General features: G+C 28.5%; 1 protein-coding gene across 2 annotated transcripts in view; it reads right to left on the minus strand.

Annotated features, from left to right (window-relative positions):
- The window catches only part of LOC106680077 (very long chain fatty acid elongase 4), a 255,148-nt gene that overhangs the window by 30,837 nt on the left and 203,939 nt on the right, over nucleotides 1-20,372 (minus strand). Inside the window, exon 1 of one of the 2 annotated variants that reach the window (XM_014419544.2) lies at nucleotides 11,328-11,525. The exons of the other annotated variant lie outside the window; for it this stretch is intronic. The gene's annotated coding sequence lies outside the window, so the exon portion shown is untranslated. Of the gene's footprint in view, nucleotides 1-11,327; nucleotides 11,526-20,372 lie in introns of those variants that run through there. 2 annotated transcript variants of the gene reach the window in all.

The raw sequence follows: 20,372 nt of genomic DNA on the forward strand, positions 1-20,372 counted from the left end.
TCTCTCTCTCTCTCTCTCTCTCTCTCTCTCTCTCTCTCTCTCTCCCCCTCTCCCTCCCTCTCTCTATCGTCTATGTGAAATAAACGATTAACAAAAAACCCTTAAAACGTTTCATCCTCAAACCACCTCTTCTATTATTGGTATATTTTAAACACCTGCATATTTTATTATTGTTATATTTGAAAGTAAGAAAAGTAACCCCGCACCACTCCAAGAAATACCATCACCATTTTATTTCCACTTCATAAAATTCTATCATTACTTATAAAATTTTTACTAACTATAATCACAATAAATTGTAGTAAATGAAACTTGAAAATCGAGCATAAATTTAATTATTGTGTATAAATACATACAACAAACACACACAATAAATACAAAAATATAAGTGATGGTGAAGAGGTTTGCTATGAGAGCATCAGCCTTCTGGGATTGCTGGTAAAAATATGAACCACCTCTTCTATGATCGTTCCCTTCATTGATTTATTTTTAAGTTTCTCAAATTATACAAATGGTAAACTGTAAGTTATAATAAAAAGAATGGAATCTAAAAAAGGATGTTTTTTATTCGTTTCCCCATTATTTTTAGAGGTATCTGACGAATAATAGGACTCATTGAATCTTACCATTTTTACCCAAAAGTCGACGTGATCCGTGACCTCATCTTAAAATGCCAACTTGCTATTCTAGCATGTTCCCAGAAAGAAATCATCTATCAAAACAATTCACTATTTAATTTCTTCTCAAAAATCTAGGGGGGAGCCGCGGCTCACCCCTGCTCCCCAAAATTTGTTTCCAGTTCCTTTTCCAAAATTGTCTTGTGTGAGTTGAGAAATGCCAAGAGTTAAAAAAAAATACAAAAATACATTGCACAACGTATGAAGTAAAAGTGGAATCTGTTGTTTATAGATGGAGAATCCGAAAGGTTTTTTTTGGAAGGGATGAGGAGAAACTATTAGGATGATCACAGAATTAGCGATACTCTCATAGAACATTGTGTCATAAATTTGTTTAGTATTTTTTAATGTTTCTAAATCTTCCTTTGAGGAACAATGCATTTTTAATCTGTAGTCCATATTTGTGAGGGAATATGGAAAGAATGATACGTAGAATTAAATAATCCTGCATCCGGAGGGTAATTAACAATTAAAACAATAAAAGAAAATACATTTTCAACCAATTAAAACCCATTTTGAACTTGATTAGGATTCCATTTCTTTGAATGACTTAACTACTGGACCATATAAAGGAATTTATAGCTTTCATTAGGATAAAAAAAAAAAATTAAAACGAAAAATGCTTAACCAAAATTTTTATTTAAATCAATTAAAAACGATAATAAAATCAATGATAAAATTGCATTTGGAATTTTCTTACAAAAATTATAGTTTAAAATTTTTATTTCACAAAATAATAAAAACAAATTATTACACAGTTACTGAGGATTATTGGTATATTTTAAACACTGTATTTTATTTTTCTGAGTGGTTATTTTGGAAGAGGTAATTTTCTGGTGTAAAAAAAGTTACTGTAACATCCCAAAAATATACTGGCCTTAAATACATAGTTTCAGTTTCATATTTTTCGTTTCTGTGACTGACCACCTATACCATTTTACGGTTATTTAGACTCATTGGACTTTAATATATGTGAAAAAATCGGATTCGAAATTATTCACGGTCGGAATAATGTATTTCACATTTAGATAAGAGAAAATAATGAGTACAATATAACAAAGTTCACCGTTTTCTTCTTAGGGTTCCGGCTTTCCATTACTCGGATCATTTTTCAAACCGTTCTCCTCTATCAATCTGTTCTAGAAGAGAAAACGGGGTCATCTGCAATCTTCTTCGTGTAAAATATCCAAGTTTTCACAAGTACCCCAATTAAGTTTACAGATGAAAGAACACTTGAATCCTCCTTTTCTGCAGTCACAAACCTTGTTACATTTTTTTTTGGAGCTGGTGGAATTGGAGGAATGATTAAGGCTCTCTTCGTCTTCACTGGCCTAAGTTCTTGAAAGCCTGTCAACTACCCATATTCACAATGAAACAGCCAAGAGTTACACGAATAAACAAATACGTTAATAGGTTTAGCGATTCCGGTGCCAGGGTATATAATATCGCTGAAGATATACAAAGGTATTGGCAGTTTCCTACAATGTGGAATAATTGAATAAAAATTTCACGCTACCATATATTCATAAAATCTTTAGCTGCCTGTAAATTAATTTTAGAAAAATCGTCCACTAAGTTAACAAGTCAATGATTTCTAGTTTCTGGGACAAAACGTTTGGTTTATGGAAAATTATATCTCAGGAACCATTGGACGTACAGATGTTTGTAAGCAATCAAATTAAAGATTACTTAGATAACCGTAAAACCTAAATATAAGAAGATGGTCTGGGTTGCGGTAAAAAAAGAACAAATAGTTTTTAACTATTTAATGTCCGACGTTTCGTCCCACTTTGCAGGGCTTCATCAGGGCTAAAAAGATACAAAAATATATTATAAATATTCTTATATTCAAATTAAAGATAGTTTAATGTAATATAAAGTAGCTTAAAATATTTATTATCGTAGAAGTAGTAGTTTTTATGATTTTGCATATGAAATCAATGTTTTTCAGCAACTATTATGAAAACTACTATTCCTACGAAGATAAAGATAATAAACAACTTTATAGTACATTTAACTAGCTTTAATTTGAATGCTTATAGACATCCGTATATCAAATGATTCTAGAGGTATAGATTTCTCTCAATAAAACCACTGACTACTCATTTTTCATGAAATGTTGCTTTTAAAATAACTATATCTCGGGAATTATTGAGCGGAAACAGCTCTGTTAGGGCTCATATTTTAGTAAACTATACTATAAACGATATTTTATTAGGTTTTTAAAGTGTTTTAACGATATAGAGCTCCAAATGAAAAAAAAAAAATTAACGTTTTGAAGCAGCCACTATTTAGTATTCCTCCTAACTGTCTGACTCCTCAATTTTGACTAGAAATTATACGTAGTTTTCATTAAAGTAATAAAAAATTTGGGTGAACTTGCAGGATTCCATTGTAGGGGACGATTTTCCTAAAATTAATTTATCTTTGTATTGCCTAATTAAAGGTAAACAAATTGATAATTTAGACTGCAGAGATAAATCCCAATTAATGGAAAGGTTGATATTCAATTGTATCGTTATAATAATAAAATGGAATATAATATTCATATATTGGTACTCATAAAATAATAATAACAAATAAAATCATATTCATGCTATAATTGGATTATGGTATTATACAAAAGAACATTCTTCATTGATTTGAGCAAGTAAAAATTTTTATATGACAGTGAAGAAAGCAATACAATAATCCCTGATGTTAAAATAATTTGTGTATATTCGAAATATTATTAATTATTTTTTAAACATGTTATTTCTCATAAAATATTTAGATCATAATTTGAGCCTAAATACAGTTATCCTGTATTTTATTACTCATGTATTGATAACTACATGCTAATGTGTCCTGTTGGACTGAGAAACGTGCAGAAGACACTATGGCAAAAAAAAAAGAGAAAAAAACACGGAAGAGTGATAAGAGAATCATTAAATGAAAGTGATTTGGAATTTAAAATTCCTCAAATCTTACGCAAGAACTTCTGGAAAACTATAAAAGTTGAAGTGACATCACACGATAAGATTAAAAAGAGTAATATGGTCTTCTGCAATGTCCTGCGTTTATAAATAATAAATCATATATATTATCATATTTTACTTTTATTTCTTATTTTTTTCAATCATTGAGATCTTCAGTAGGCTATAGTTTTTCGAAAGTTTCCGAATTTATAAAAAAGTGGGACACTTTTACAGAGGGAATGTACAAAAATTTTTTTTGAGAAAATCAATCAAACCGAGAAAAGAAAGAAATGATTGATATCTTAACTATAGGAAAGTTAATATTTGGAAAACATGATCTAACTTTTAATTATTTTTCAATGTGGTTTAATGATTCATAATTATTATGTTAATCGAGAAACTAATCATTGCCATATTAATAAGTCAATTTAATTAATTTGCAAATATTCTATGAATTACACTAAAATACTATTAAATACCAAGAGTAGTTCTATTTTAATAAATGGGGTACTTTAGCGCCGATATGTATTAAAATTGTATATTATAAAATTTAATTAAATGCTATCTTCTCACTTAATAAATTTCATTTATAATTACTTATATTGAACTGAAATATACGTCTAGAGAGGTTATATTTATCAAAAATCAAATATTAACTTTATACTCAATTTATTGTGCCTATATTATTACATTGGGAAGCATGGTTACAGATGACAATAAAGTAGTGAGCGAAATAGAGGTCAGGAATTATATTTTAATAATATATGTGATTGCAGTTTTCAACAGTAATGCTTGTTTTATGTCTCATGGTATAATATATGGTATATGGTATGTGTGTATGTGGTTGTACGAAAGTGAAATAATATTTTTAAGGTAGGAGTTTACTTTGGATTGTACACCAACAATTTTCCTAAAATCAATCTACTGGAAATTATTTTGATAATATGGATTAAATTAATTAATAATTATATGGTCACTAAATGACCTACTCTTACACTGATTAAATTATTCTGAAAAGTTTGAAAGGCCAAATTTTCAGTTTAGTTTACTATATAAATTATCCTTAAATTTTATTTATTTTGATAATATGGATTAAAATAATTAATAATTATATGGTCACTAAATGACCTACTCTTATACTCATTAAATTATTCTGAAGAGTTTGAAAGGTCAAATTTTCAATATAGTTTACTATATAAATTATCCTTAAATTTTATTTATTTAAAATAAATAAATCTCTCTAATGCTGAGTAGAAATAAATAATGGATGAATGAATTTGGTACTTCACTGAAGGTAAAAAAATATATATACAGTTAAAAAGCAAAATATTTAAAAAGTACTATTAAAAAAAATTAAATCTGTACTGCTAAAACCCATGAAGAGTGCGGTACTTTGTAAGGAAATACAGTTACTAGAACAACGGTTGTACAAGGAGGTGATTTGGTCAGAATTATATTCAACCGACAGAGTTTTACCCAATTAAGAGTACCCACATTATGAGGCTGGGTGGACCCCGGATGGCTCCTGGATCTAAATGGCTGCAGGTAACAGATAATAATTATCTGCCGCAGCCGGATTCGAACCTGGGTCCTTGGATTTAGTAGTCCATTGCCTTACCAATGAGCTAACAAAAAATAATTTCCTAAAATATAAAATTTTAGAAGGTAATGGGGAGTGAATCAAAACGTATGAATGGACTACTAAATTTATAAATAAATTTGTCCGTGTTTCCACAGTGTTTATGACAAAAGTCAGTCATCATTATCAGCCTCTAAGTAAAAGGATTAATTTAAAATTAAAGAAAGATGGTAAATAAAAGTTATGTATAGCTTGAAACGCACCTGGATTTTCATTTATGGGTTCAAATATTAACTTCAATATTCAAGTTGTTATAATCTAAAAACAACACCACTCGAATGTTAAATGGTTTAGCTTATATCAAACAGTTTTTATCTTAATATTTATTTATGTATTTATGAAAATTGTAGTTTTAGTAAACTTTATTGAACTTATCACTTAACAATATTAGTCACATTACAAATATAATTTTTTTTTTTATACTAAAACATCATATTTATGTTTAAAAAATATTTATAAAGGTTGATCTTTGAAGTCGATAATGAAGTTATCAAATATCTGAATAAAGATGTTATATATTTCTTATTAATGGAAATGTACTATACTTCAACAAAGTTATGACATTAGATGATATTCGTTCGTTTTAGGTTTTTCTTGTCCATTAGAAAACATGTATATTTTAAATTAAATAGTGTTAAAATCGGTGCTAATTTTTAATAGGTATAAATTTTAGATCAATTGCTTTTAACTTTTTACTTTTAAAAAAAGAATTAGTGAGATTTTTTAATTATGATTAAACTGTCTCTTAAGAGGTCCTTGTGATTTAGTAAGGATTAAATAGCAGCATATTTTTTTTTAATAAATATTTATTTTTAAGATTAATAAAAAAAATAAAAAATGTTTTTTTTAGGTTGTTGAGGTATAAAATGTTGGTGACCAGTGACTCAGGTCTTGGTTAATATTAACTTGGTGCAGGTTGCATGTAATTATTCAAATATGTAATTTATTGTAATCTTCACTCATTATAAATAAATTATCCATTTTTATAATTATGTCGATTGAATACGCTGTTTTAATTCTATAACAATGTTAATTTATTACAATATCCGTTCAACACAGCCAATTCCAATCCAAAAATTAGGGACCAGAAGGTAAAATTTCAATTTTTTTAAACATACATATTTAAATCTTCATCAAATGATTCAAATTCAACAGGATTTACTTTTATTTAGCTACGTATATGAGAAGTATCAAGATCATTAAAAATTTCGAATCGAGTTTTCAAAGTACACGTTTTATGGTCCTCTGACATCAAATAACCAAGCACCCTAAAATGTTCTGTGTATGTGCTTAACCTAGCTAAGGAACGAAATTTAAATTACGTATTTAAGGTAGAAGATACATACCAGGTATGTGATAGCAACGTTTTTGCTAAAATCGACGTGCTAAATGTGTCAAATTCTATTTTCTCCAAAACAGGTTGAACGATTTTGATTAAGCTCGTCATATATATGTACTCTCTATGGGTCTTTTAATATCAGCTACGTCATATCCATATTAAAATATTTTGACAGTGATTAAACATAGGATTTTCAAAAATGTTGTCTCCAAAGTATCTTCAACTTTGTTTATTTGGCCAAGAGTAAAAAAAAAAATGAATAAACAACCAAATTTTTTTTCTAATACTACAATTAAAAAATTTAACTAAAAATTGTATCACGATTTCCTAGATAAAAAAATCATTAAAAAATGTTTTTAAACCGTATAAATAAAATTAATTTTAACACAATCGAATTGATCAAATTTTATTAATGTAAATTTATTTTTTAAAGTAATTAGTAATTAAATGCGTTCCTCACGACAATGTTTATAAAAATAAAATAGATATTGTAAAGCTAATGCCACGTGAATTCTGGAATAAAACGGAATTTTTTTTGAAAATAAAAAAAAAATTTTTTTTTTATAATTTGTTATTTGAATATGTGAAAAAATTGTTTAATATAATAAGAAATATTAATAACATTTCTGCTAGCATTGAGCCATATTAAAGAAAGTACTAAAACAACTATAAATATTGATGCAACCAGTAATATTAAAATTAATATTGTAAAATTTAAATAATATTAATATTCTAGATACTCGTTCAATTCAAAAGATTTCAAAAAATGGTTTTTAAAAATGACATTATTATTATTATTTATTCTATTTTAGGTTGAAGTAAATCAAATTGGATAAACTATCCCAATCCTACGACTTAGGAAATGACTCATAATTTTCCATATTCTCAATTCAAGGAGTTTAATAATAAGGAAGCAATATTGAAAATTATATTTATTAAATATTTTAATTGCAGGCCTGACCATCTCCTTTGTTGATCCAATTGGTTGACAAAAAATATGTAAGTTTTAAATAATATTAAAGATTGCTTTAGATATTGCTTAAAAATTGTTTCATTTTAGCTGAATGGTGACTGGTTAATAATTATAAATAAAACATTATTTTTACTGTAGCAAACATTTTTTTTGTTTTTTTGTAAATAGGTTTCTAACTTATATAGACTTCAAATTAATATTTAAATTATGGTAGTTTAGCTCACCATATCGATGGTATTTTAAACAGATTGAATCTTTGAATTCTTTTTTTTCTTCTCTTTTTTTTTTTTTTTTAATAAGAATATTAAAATTTTACTGATTCTCCACGCTCCCGTACAAGAATATGGAACGCTATAGAATTATCTTTTTCCTTACTTGTCAAATTTTCCAATTTTGAAAGGTTAAGGAATCCGGATCACAATAGCTGTTCCGTGACACGTATCTTTTGAGCCGAAGAAACGGTAATTTCGGTCGACACAAATGCTATTAAGTGAAAAAAAAAATCCATGGTAAACTTTCTCTGTTTTTTTTTTTCTTTTTGACATCCTTGACATATTCGGTAATGGTTTTTGCCGGAAATTTCTCTGCGATGGTAAGACACTTTCAAAAACTGTCAGTCAAACGGGATTCAAAAAGTCAAAATGCTTTAGTAGTAACTTTTTATTTTGTATTTTAAACAATAATTAAACTATTTTTTAATTTTTTTTTATATAAGATTTATTTAGTTTTTTTTATTTCTAACAGTGTGCAATAACAGAACAAAATAAAAAATGGCAGTCACGTACAGAGTTGAAATTATGCACATAGAAAACAGTAAGTTAAGAAAAAAAATTAAAACTATTTTAATTAATTTTTTTTTCTTTTCTGATTTGTTTTCAATGTTAATTTGTTCAATATGGCCGATTAGAAAAATATTTACTAAATGAATTTAAATAGTGAGATTTAGAATTAAGCTAAGGTATTTACAATAAAAACATTTGTTTTTTTGTGTTTTTCAATTAATTGTTCGTATATTTATATTATTAGAAATATTATACTTTTTTAAATCTAATTAATATTAATATTACAGTTTTCGTCTTTATTTTTATAAGAAATACATAAAATAATTTATTTATAAAAAATAAAAGTAAATTATAAGAGCAATAATGACTTGATGTGTTTTTCCTTTGAATGTTTATAATTTTTCAAAATATATTGAAAGCTAATATTGTTTTTATTGCAAAATGAGCTTGAAAATGGTAATAACTAGATTTTGGTGGTTTAATTTTTTATTTTTAACTAAAAAAAAATTATGGAGACTTATTTAAAGGTTTCGAATTATCCATTAACAAATACAAATAAGTTACAAACAAATAAACTTTTCCATTCCTAAGATGATACAGAACTATATAAGATAAATACTGTTATGTGAATGTACGTACTTGTATAATTAGTAAAGATAATTTATAAATTATTAGCTTCAAAACGATTTACCTATGTTTCATGAGAAGAAATTTTGTGATAAGTAAGATGTGTTAAAAATAATTGTTTATAGTTTCTCCAACCGACAAGAACCTCAGACATGTACTTCTGAAAAACATACCTAAGTACACGATTGGCATATTTATTTATTTATTTACAAACAGTATATATTATTTCAGTTTGTATGTATAATTAGATAAAAAATAATATAGAAACGAAAAAACATATTCTTTTTTATTAAATTAAGTAAACCTTGATTCTATGGAATTAGAATACTAACGGGTTATGGTATTAGATATTGTAGTTGCAAAATTACAATTTCGTACGAAAATAAATTAAATTACGCTTAAAAATATAATAAATCATAACGGAGAGTAAATAGGAGAATCTATTTCACATAAACTATTAATATAAAAATTAATAAATGAATAAACAATATTTAAACCTTAAATCTCATCCTAATCACAGAAAAATAAATAAAATCGGATTCACATTAAGATTTTTTAAAGACTACAATAATAATTTATTTGAAAATTTTATATTCTAAAAACTTTTTCCTAATAGTTTATTCAGATTAAAAAGTAATCTGGCAATTTTAAGCTTAATCGAAATTTTAAGTTCACAATTAGTCCCCGAACCAAAGGATAATATCCACCACACCTAAAGATTAAATATACCTTTTAATCACCTTTTATAGTCATAATTAATTATCTTACTATTGTAATTTAATAATTCCATTTTTTATAATTTTATTAAGAGTATTTATTTTATTTTTACATACTTTTTTTTTTAAGGGAACTATAGCTTCCCTAATACTTTTTTTTATTTGTTAAAACAGAATAACAACGCTTACGTTTCATCTGGTGACATCCAGGTATTCAGAATTATTTTTTTGTTAGTTAAAATATTATTTCCTCCTTCTTCCTTTCATTATATATTTAAATGTAATAAAATTTAAAATTATATATCCATCCAGAATTAATATAAATTTTTAACATTGTCATCTTCTAAATAGTATTGATGCACTGTATCTCCTACAGTACAATGTATTTATAAGGTAAAATACACAACGCAAGAGAATAGGATCAAATATAATTTTAAGTAACATGGAAAAGTAGTCCTGAAGATAGAGATATGAACTCTAGACGTCAGTGTTGTTATTTCGTTTTAACAAATAAGAAAGTGATAAGGAAGTCAAGTTCCCTAAAAATGAATAAAAGAAAAAAAAAGATTATTGAATTGAGTTTTAAATTATACTAGACAGTTTAATTATAAAAATGATTTTTATAACGATTTTCTATAAACCAATAAATGAAAACGTTTAAACTATTTTCAAATTTTACTATTAATATTTTCAAATTGAAATGTTATCAATTATGTACATTTTTGTTTATTTAGTAATATAGCTATAAATTATAATTGGAAATTGTATGTACACTGACATAAAAGTTTAGTTTATTAATTATATTAAAGTTACATATATAACCTTAGTTAGTGCGAAAAAATCACGTTTTCCGGTCATCAAATTGGTTTTCGGTTTTTCGATTTGATCCTCCTACACTGGCTAAAGCAAGTTTATTCAGTGTCTTGCTATAATTTACAGATCTATAATTCTGTTGGTTGACCATGATTCAAATTGAACTAGGCATATGGATTTAAAAAAAAAAAAATTTTAAATTGATAATTCATAATAAATAAAATAAATTTTGGAATGTACGCTGTTCCAGAATGTTACTTCATAAAGTTATTGATAATGAGTTCTTTTTGAAAAAAAAGAGTAAACCTATTTCATACAATAAATATAAATGTTGCGACTCTGTTCTCAGAGTTTTAATCAGAGTCACAAAGCTATTAAAGTATAGACTATTTAATGTAATTACTTAATTGCTTTTGCAATTAGAAACAAAGTTCTTGAGAAACGCTGAAACAGTTATTGCAATAACCCCAGCTTTCTTTTCAAACAAAATGTTTCAAACAAATAAAATTTATTGATTAAACTCATGTAAGATTTACAATAAAATTATATTTTGGAAAAGTACTTTACATTTTTTGCATTAAAAGTCAGAAGTCAAAGTAAAACTCTAAAAAGAGACTGAAATTCTTGTATTACAGTTCTAGGGTTCTAGTTTTATGGCTTTTTCTGGAAAGAAAATGGCGGATTTCCGGTTGAACTGTATTTTGTTCGAAATAAACGACAAAAAGATCTCTTTTTTTTCCTTTTTTTTTTTTAATTTTCAATTTTTTTTTCTGTGAAATACTAAAAACTCAAAATATACTGTACCTTTTGATGGAGTGAGTGAAAAACCCTGTGATTCTAAGAGTATTGTCTAGATTCCGAAGGGGGAAGAAGGCTAATCCACAAGGAAGAAGAATGAATGGCGAGTAAACCTCTGGTTAGCATAAGTTCCATACAAGTCGAAGAGGAAATGGTCCAACCAAGAAGGATGAGACTTGAAGAGCTAACAGTGGACCAACTCAGGCCAACATTGAACAGGCTTCTGGGAGGCTCAACTGTCTGTCTGTCTCCCCTCCTTACCGTTATCTTTCCTCCCTATCCCCTCCTCATCCACTTCTTTCACTCTTCTTATCTCTTACCTCCCTTACTCACTAGGTCACTCTGGTCCTGGGGTGTCTCCTATTGGCCCAAGGTTCGCCAAGGCTTTCCCCCTTTCGCCGCTCCGGAATTTCGAGCCCAAGAGGCCTTCGAAGTCTCCTGGGAAGAGATTTCAACGGTCTCAAAAGTTGTATTTATTTATTCATTTATTTTGATTGCTTAATTATTATTAATCATAAAACGACACTTCATCATTAACTGAGTCTGCCCTATTATACAATTAAAATATATCGTAAAATTTAAAAGTGTACCAAGAAAGGAGGGGTGTCATTCACCCAGTCATATTCAAACCCGGTGTGTATATTTGTAATTATACTCAAAGAGCTTATTATACTCATAATTTCTAATAAACGCTATTTACAGTGGCTAGGTTTTACAAAAACGATACTTCTAATTAATGTTGCCTACTTCTGAAAATGTTAGTAATATTCAGGAAAATGTTTAAAAATTCTTCTAATTTTACATCATTTATACCAATTTCAGACTTAAGGTAGAGTACAGAAGTAAATCTTTTGGGTTTCTGCTTTCCCTTAAGCTTCAGGGGGAAAAATTAATCAAGAAGTACATATTTTCAAAGATAAGTAAAAAGGAACCTAAAAACAAATTTATATTCAACTCAAAGTATATGAAAACCGATGGAACGATTTTCATTCAGCAAAAGCTGTTATTTCTTATATTTCCGTGTTAAGTGTGGCCTCATATAATTTTTTTTTTTTAATAATTTATTTATTGTTATTTACAACTGTATACATATATACACATCAAGTAAATTTGCTGTAAGTGATATTATGACATGATACAAACATGTGGAGAATCTACCCATTGATAGAACTCCAAAAACATTTCTAAAGGAGAAGATCTCGAGGCCATCTTCTTTTCATACGGATTATTAGGTTGTGAAGAAGAAGCCAGGTTAGAAACGAGTTGGTTTGGGTGGTTGGGAATTTTATTATGGAAGGATTGGTATCTGGTTCTGGCCAAATCGGCAACATAGGGGACATTGAGGTCCTGATGGATGATTTGATTTGTGACAAAGTAAGGAGCATTAAGGATTTTATGAAGGATTTTGGACTGTAAGGATTGGATTCGAGAGGAATTAGATGGTTTAGTGGAGCCCCATAGCTCAACTCCGTATGTCCAGATAGGCCTTATAATAGTCATGTAGATCAGTCTTTTGTAATGGATTGGAAGTTTGGACCGTTTGTCTAATAAATGTTGTAATAGTCGGAATCGACGAGCAGTTTCCTGTCTTTTCAGTCTTGTATGAGGATTCCACATATAATTTTAAAAAAGAAAAGTTCAGTTTTTCGTTTACGACTTTTTACTGAACCTAACTAATCACTAACCATAAGGATTGTATATGTTACTGATTTTATATATTGATTGTTTGAGAGTGATTTATATTATTATTAACAAAAACTTCAATGATCCACTTTTATTCTCCACTTTTTATTTAAAAAACATCCAACGTTTCGGCCCTTATGACATTTTCAAGGAGACAAACTTAATCATTGATGTCATAATTCATTAAATTGTCTTTTTTTAGGTTAACTGCCCATGTTTTATATAAACCACATAATTTCAATACAAAACTACTCACCAATTGTTTTTCCTTTTCTATTAACCGCATCAACATTATCAAACTATTGTTGTTTGTTAGGGCTTAAAGGCGTAAAACCCAACGCCCATTTTTCCTATACATTGTAATAAAACATAATTGAAATAAGTTATTATACTTAAAATTGCCTATTAGTACTATTTAAAGAGATTAATTTTCTAAAAGATGTTATGGAATGGGTAAATGTTGACACTCCCCAGATAACCGATGAGTTGGGAAATACCGTCAAAATGTTGTAAAATTTTATATTTTGCCCTCCTCCAATAAGTTTTTCCAACTACACATGTGCTGTAGGAAATAAAAAATCACGTTGGAATGTCGTAAATATACTAAACATACATAAAAATATACAACCAAGTATACATCTATCATGCTTCAGTTTAGCGTAATAAAGGACTTTGATAAATCGAACTAATAATTTGTTCGAACTTTTATTTTTTTTAGAAAGAATGGGAATATACGGAAGCGACTTGTACTGAAAAAGTGGTGGAGTGGGTTGAGAAGGGTTGAGGACAGGAGGGATTGGAGTAACACGGTTAATGTAAGAATCGAGTAGTTTGTTAGTAATTTCTGGAGGGAAATTGTTGTTAAATAGGATCTGTTTAATACGTTGTATGTTGGTCTGGTGGTATTGAGGGTCAGAAAGAGAAAAGGATCGGTGGATAAGGTTCTTAGCAACATTAATAATTTGGTGATAAGGGTGTTGAGAAAAATAGTTGAGGAGTCTACCAGAATAAGTGGGTTTGGTATACCAATCTCCAATCTTTAAGATCCACTATTCCCACCCTACGTCTTTTTTATTTTTTTAGGTTTCAATCTCTGCAATTCCATTCGCTAAAAAAATAATTTATCACCTAAAAAAAAAAATATTGGACTTCTGAATAACCCCTAAACACATGCTGTACAGAACGACATTCGTAAATTATGATTTATTAGATAGATTCATTGAGATCTAATAGGAAACAGAAAGGATGGAAAAATACACCTCTCTCACCACATAGATAGTAGATATATAAAAGTTGGTACAATATATCTACCAGTAACGTTTGTATCTACAATAGTTTACCTTTTTACAGTTACAAAATTTAAAATTGTAGTTAATACGCCATTTTAATTTGTTTACTTCATAAAAATACATTCAGGAATATTACTCTTGTATTTTTTTCTGATCAGATTTGCCGGTAGAATAATATTTCAATACCATCCGAGATATTGACACAGATCGGGAAATATTACTCCATAAATTTTGGTAATTTTATTTATTTCAATAATTTTCTTGTTTTTTGATATTGAAAATTGCTCAAATATATTATCCAATATGATTTTGTAATTTCTTAGAAAAGAAATTAACTTTACTTTTCCTCAAATGGAGATTTTTTATACTGAGTTGGAAAATTTGGTTCCAGTAGCAATTTTCTACAATATATAATTTATTTTTAATATTTCATAAATAATTAAATAGTAATAAGTAAATAAACAAAATATTGTTTAGTTAATCAATTTTTAGTTATATTAACTTAATGAATTAATCATTAGTGTAAATATTTTTTAATGTTAATAAACATTGTAGGTAATTTTAATGTTTTATTAAGTTTCGATTTAATTAACTTCAAAATATATTCAAAAAAGTATTAGAGCCCTAAACAAATGCATTTCTAAAAATATAAAGCATATACTTGTTATCAAAAGTTTGTGAGAAATAATGTATTCAAATAAAAGTTTAAAATTTGTATTTATTACCAAGAATAAGATTTGAAAACTCATAAGAACAGTTGTGATATTCCATGTGGACGAGTGATCGTAATTTAGCAGTTTTCAGAACGGGCGCTAGTACATATTGCGTACCAGCCAAATTGTTTTTCACCAAAAAAATAACTCTAGAACAAAACATAGGGGATAAGTTATATTCGATTATATTTTTTCCTGTTTTTTTAATTTATAATTTATTTATTGTTATTTAGAACTGTATAAAAATATATATAAGTAAATTTGCTGTTAGTGATAAAATGTAATGATATAAAAATGTGAAGAATCTACCCATTGATAGGACTCCAATAACACTTCTAGAGAAGACCTCGAGGCCATCTTCTTTGCAGACTCCTAGGAGGATTATTAGGTAATGAAGGAGAACCTAGGGTACAGTAGGAACTAGTGGGTTTGGGTGGTTGGGAATGTTTATCATGGAAGGATTGAAATCTAGTTCTGGCCAAATCGGCAACATATAGGACATTGAATTACTAGTGGATGACTTGATTTGTGACAAAATAAGGAACATTAAGGATTTTGGATTGTACGGATTGGATTCGATGGTTTAGTGGAGCCCCAAAGCTCAAATCCATATTTCCTGTTTTAAAAATATAATTTAATTGTTAAGATTTACAGTTTTTTTCTTCTATGGCGCCCAGTGTATCTTGGTTGAAAAAACACAACATATTTGAGGGCGAACAATTTTGATCGGAAATTCGGTAGGGGATGAGTGATGATAATGATGAGATTAAGTCTACATATTTAGTTTCTAATATGTATATATTTTTTCTTACAGTGTAAAAGTTGTCTACAAGTTATCATCACAACGTTTGAAAATCGAACAGAATTTTTTTCCCAAGGAATCAAAACGAGTCTAAGTAGACATTACAAGTAGTGACATTAAAATGTTAAATACGCTATTATTCTGAGGCGCTTGAAGTTCACATAAGTGCTAATCATAAAGGCCGTATTTTTAGGAAAATTCTTTTTGAAAAAAATACTAGATGAAAGCGTAGTTGTGTCGAAGAAAAGTGAACAGTTGATTTTCAACAAATTTCTAAATGTAATACTAACTTCTTTGTTTTTTCCTTAGTATTAATTATTAGATGTAATGTTGAATAAAAAAATGTAAAGTAATGAAAATAGACTAATTCTCTACACAAATAAAAAATCGGTTATAAATAAAAAATAAATTCTATATAATTAGACAGTTCTTTTTCAATAATTATGTAGAAGCGCATGGATAAAAATAGTGCTTGAGAAACTTTCATACCAAACCAAGTGATATGGTAATAGCGAACTAGGAATGAATCTTGTTTAAGATGAGTGGTTCACTCTTTATATACTGACCTTAAAGTATGCGTTATTTGTCAAATATTTTCTGAGAATTCAATAAAACATTCTCTCATATTTTTAATATAATTTTTTAGAACGAATAAAATGTGGCGTTTATTTTAATGCACATAGGAAGGAAGGACTGTTAAATCTTTCAAAGAATACAATCACTAAATGGGAAAATACGAAATTCTTATTCTGAGAGAGGTCGCCAGCAACTAATCGATACTAGTTGCAGTTTCTCTCCTTGCAATTTCCTATGACACTCCTGATGCAGAAAGTGCATCAGGACTAATTGTTCCATCTATATTAACTATCTCTAATTACAAAACATTCGATGTGCATACATTGGATATGACATTTTCTCAAGTTATAAAGAGATATTAGAACAGAAAAAAATATACTATCCGTAGAATGTCACAGTAATACAGTGTAAGACGTTGTTAATTATACAAACTAAAAAGTGCGGAAAAATAAAAAACCTGAAGAAAAAGTTGAAAAATGAAAGTAGCCTGATAAACAAATAAGAATAAAATATTATGCTACGATTGATATTATGATCCTATATATAAATATAAAATAAAATTGTTTTTTAGTTTTATTATATGGATTTATATATATATTTGCATATAACATGAACGTAATATGCAAATATAAAAATTTCACTGTGAGTAAAACGATAAACTATAAAATAGGAACGGTTTTACTCGTCGTGAAAAATATGTAAGCATCAAATAAGTTCCTAATTTTTCCTCCAAAATTTGCGTTTTCACCACACTGTGCAACGTAAAGTGGGAACAATCTGCAGTTTTGGTGTGCAAAGGCAACACGAAAAATTGAAATTTCTAGATAATAAAGAAATTATCATTAGTTTGGAAGACGCAACCAACGACTAATTTATGTATTGCAATTTTTAAGAACTGTACGGATTTCCATGACCTAAACGTTTAATTACGTTGGATAGAAAAACCAAGTCAGGAAGAAGTCGAAAAATTACAACCTTATAAAGCAGCGGGAACTGACAATATTCCTAGTGAACTAACCATGTGGTGAAATTGTAGTTTCTAAAATACACCTTTTGGTTAAAAAGATCTGGGAAATTGAGGAAATGCCTGAGGAATGGAAGGAGCCTCTACCGGGCCGACAACGGATTGTAATAACTATCAAGGAATCTCACTTCTTCCTGTATGTTGTAAAATATTTACGCTAATCTTAACTAGTCGAATCACGGAATACGCCGAAGAAATTATCGGAGACTATCAATGTGGTTTTAGATGAAATCGTTCAACTACTGATCATTTCTTTTTTTTTTTATGGCAAATCTTGCAGAAAATGTTGGAATACAACGGGGTAGTTCAACAGCTTTATATAGATTTCCAAAAGGCTTATGATTCTATTGACCGTATAATATTCTGCTTGAACAGGGAATGCCAAAGAAATTAGTAAATCTCGTACAGATGTGCATGACCTAAACGTTTAATTAGGTACAAGTCAGAAATCATTATTCTGTGAAGTTCGAGATTCGGTCTGGTTTAAAACAAGGCGATTCTTTATCATCTTATTTAATCTAGCATTAGAATACGTTATTAAAAGTGTGATGAGTCCCGAGAAGTGTATGACTTTAGATGGTAAAGTACCGGTTCTTGGGTATGCTGATGATTTGGTATTTCTGAGAAAGGACAAAGGAAACCACAGAACTGAATACAACCACGTTGATAAACTCCAGTAAGGAACTAGGTCTCGAAATAAATACAAAATATATGGTTAGCAGTGGAAACGAATGGAGATATAGATAGATATAAAAGAAAATACATTTGAACAGGTAGGTTTAAGTATTTAGGCTTTTACTGTAACTAGAAAAAACGAAATCGATGAGGAAATAGAAGCTATGTCGAAAACAGTAAATGCCTGTTATTTTTCAATTTCCAAATTTTTTTTTTTTAGTTCTAGCCTACGATTTCAGTTTTTATTTATTTTTTATTTGCAATAAAAATTTAATGGGCTATCATTTTAAAACTGAAATACTTATGATGATGACGAGTTGCGAGGATCATCTTTCTGGTTTTTCCAAATATAAAAAAAAATCGTTACTGTTTTTTTCATCCTCCAAGATTTTAGCGGTATAAACAGGAAAAGTATGGGGCCTAGAACCTTCTTGCGGAACGTCGGTGCATATCTTATTGAGCTCAGAATATCTTCTTATCTCATCCTAAAACATCTCTCAGATAAATAAGTTTCAGATCAAAACACAGTAAGGGATAGGAATGAATTTATAAAACACATTTTGGCTTATTAATCAGTTGAACTAATATGTTGAAACATAATTACATGTTCATCATTATCGTTTTTACCGTCATTTTACGTAAAAGTGAATTTTAGTATTAAATAATCTTTCATCCTTTACAATCCCTGATAATCCTAAGGCGTCTGAAAAGAAGATGGGCACATAATTTAAATTAGTGCTTGAAGTACCACCAATGGGTGGTTCCTTCCCAAGATTTTCAAGTGTAAATGAAACATATTTACTTATTGTATTTATTATTTGTACAGTTTTAAATGACATTAAATAAATAAATAAATAAAAAAGTATTAAATAATAACCTTTGAAATACATATTCCCATGTAGATTTTTGAGTTATTTCAGTATTGCAGTTTTATTAATTTAATTATTTTTTTAAAGATTAATCGATTTCTTATTGATGAATTTATTTAAATATATCATATATCCGGCCATTTTGTGTCAAAAATTGTCATAAACAATAATGTTTCCTATTACCACACCAACTTGCCAAATCGCAACACTATCAAACCATTGTGTAACAATGGCTAGTTGATGGCACCATCACTTACGACCTTGAGGTTTCCAATTCGACTTTATCTCATGTCGCTACTTCCGACTCTCAATTGGAAAACAGTTCCGCTACCGTACAATCGGGTCTGAATAAAAAAAGTTTTAAAATGCAAAACGTATTCAAGTTTTATTGGAACTGAGGAATGTTTACGCTCCACTGTTGTAGTTTATTAACCTATGGTTATTCAAAACACTAAAACACTTTTTGGAGGGAAACGAGGTTCTTAGAACTAGGAAACGATTTATGTATTCGAATCATTTGTAAAAAAATAAATTAATAAATATAATTAGGGGATAATTATTAAATAATTTCTGAGAAATGTTTCTCCTTCCATGCCTAGACCAACATTTTCCTTTAATATTTACTAATAATTAGTAGAATAGTATTTGGAGGAAAAATTTACTTTATTTAAATCATCAAGCATCATTATAAAATTAGCTGAAACCAGGAATCGGTATGGATCCGCTCCCACAACCACGGAAACCTTTCTTTTCTTACTTATAAAGCATTTACTTATACCGAGTAATGGTTGGTGTATGATAACGTTACAATTTCTCAAGATTTATAGCACCAAAAAAAATAAAGGAAACTTTGCCTACCTCACCCGCCCTTTACATCAGATATAGATCCTTTCTTATCTTACGATTTAAACTAATTAATGATATATCGTCGTGACAGTTTAGGTTTTACATCTTATAATGTTTTTATTTATTTATTTACTTATTGATATTTACAACTGTATAAAAAAAATACAACAAGTAAATTTGTTCATAATGGCATAGTGATATGATACAGGATGTAGAGAAACTACCCAGTAGTAGACCTCTAAAAACAGTTTACAATATAAGGTCACGAGGCCATCTCCTTTTCAGGCGCCTCCAAGGATTGCCAGGAATGGAAGAGGAAGCAAGGTTAGAAACTAGTGGGTTTGGGTGGTTAGGGAGTTTATTATGGAAGGAATAATATCATAAGGAACATTTAGGCCTTTATGGATGGTTTTATTAGGAACAAAATAAGGAGCATTGAGGATTTTACGAAGGATTTTGGATTGTAAAGATTGGATATGACAGGAATTCGAAGGTTTAGTGGATCCCCAAAGCTCAACTCCGTATGTCCAGATGGGCCTTATTATTGTCATGTAGATCAGTCGTTTGTAATGAA

This window comes from Halyomorpha halys, unplaced genomic scaffold (assembly GCF_000696795.3).
Source record: "Halyomorpha halys isolate HHAL.00 unplaced genomic scaffold, Hhal_1.1 Scaffold241.1, whole genome shotgun sequence".
Taxonomy (NCBI): domain Eukaryota; kingdom Metazoa; phylum Arthropoda; class Insecta; order Hemiptera; family Pentatomidae; genus Halyomorpha; species Halyomorpha halys.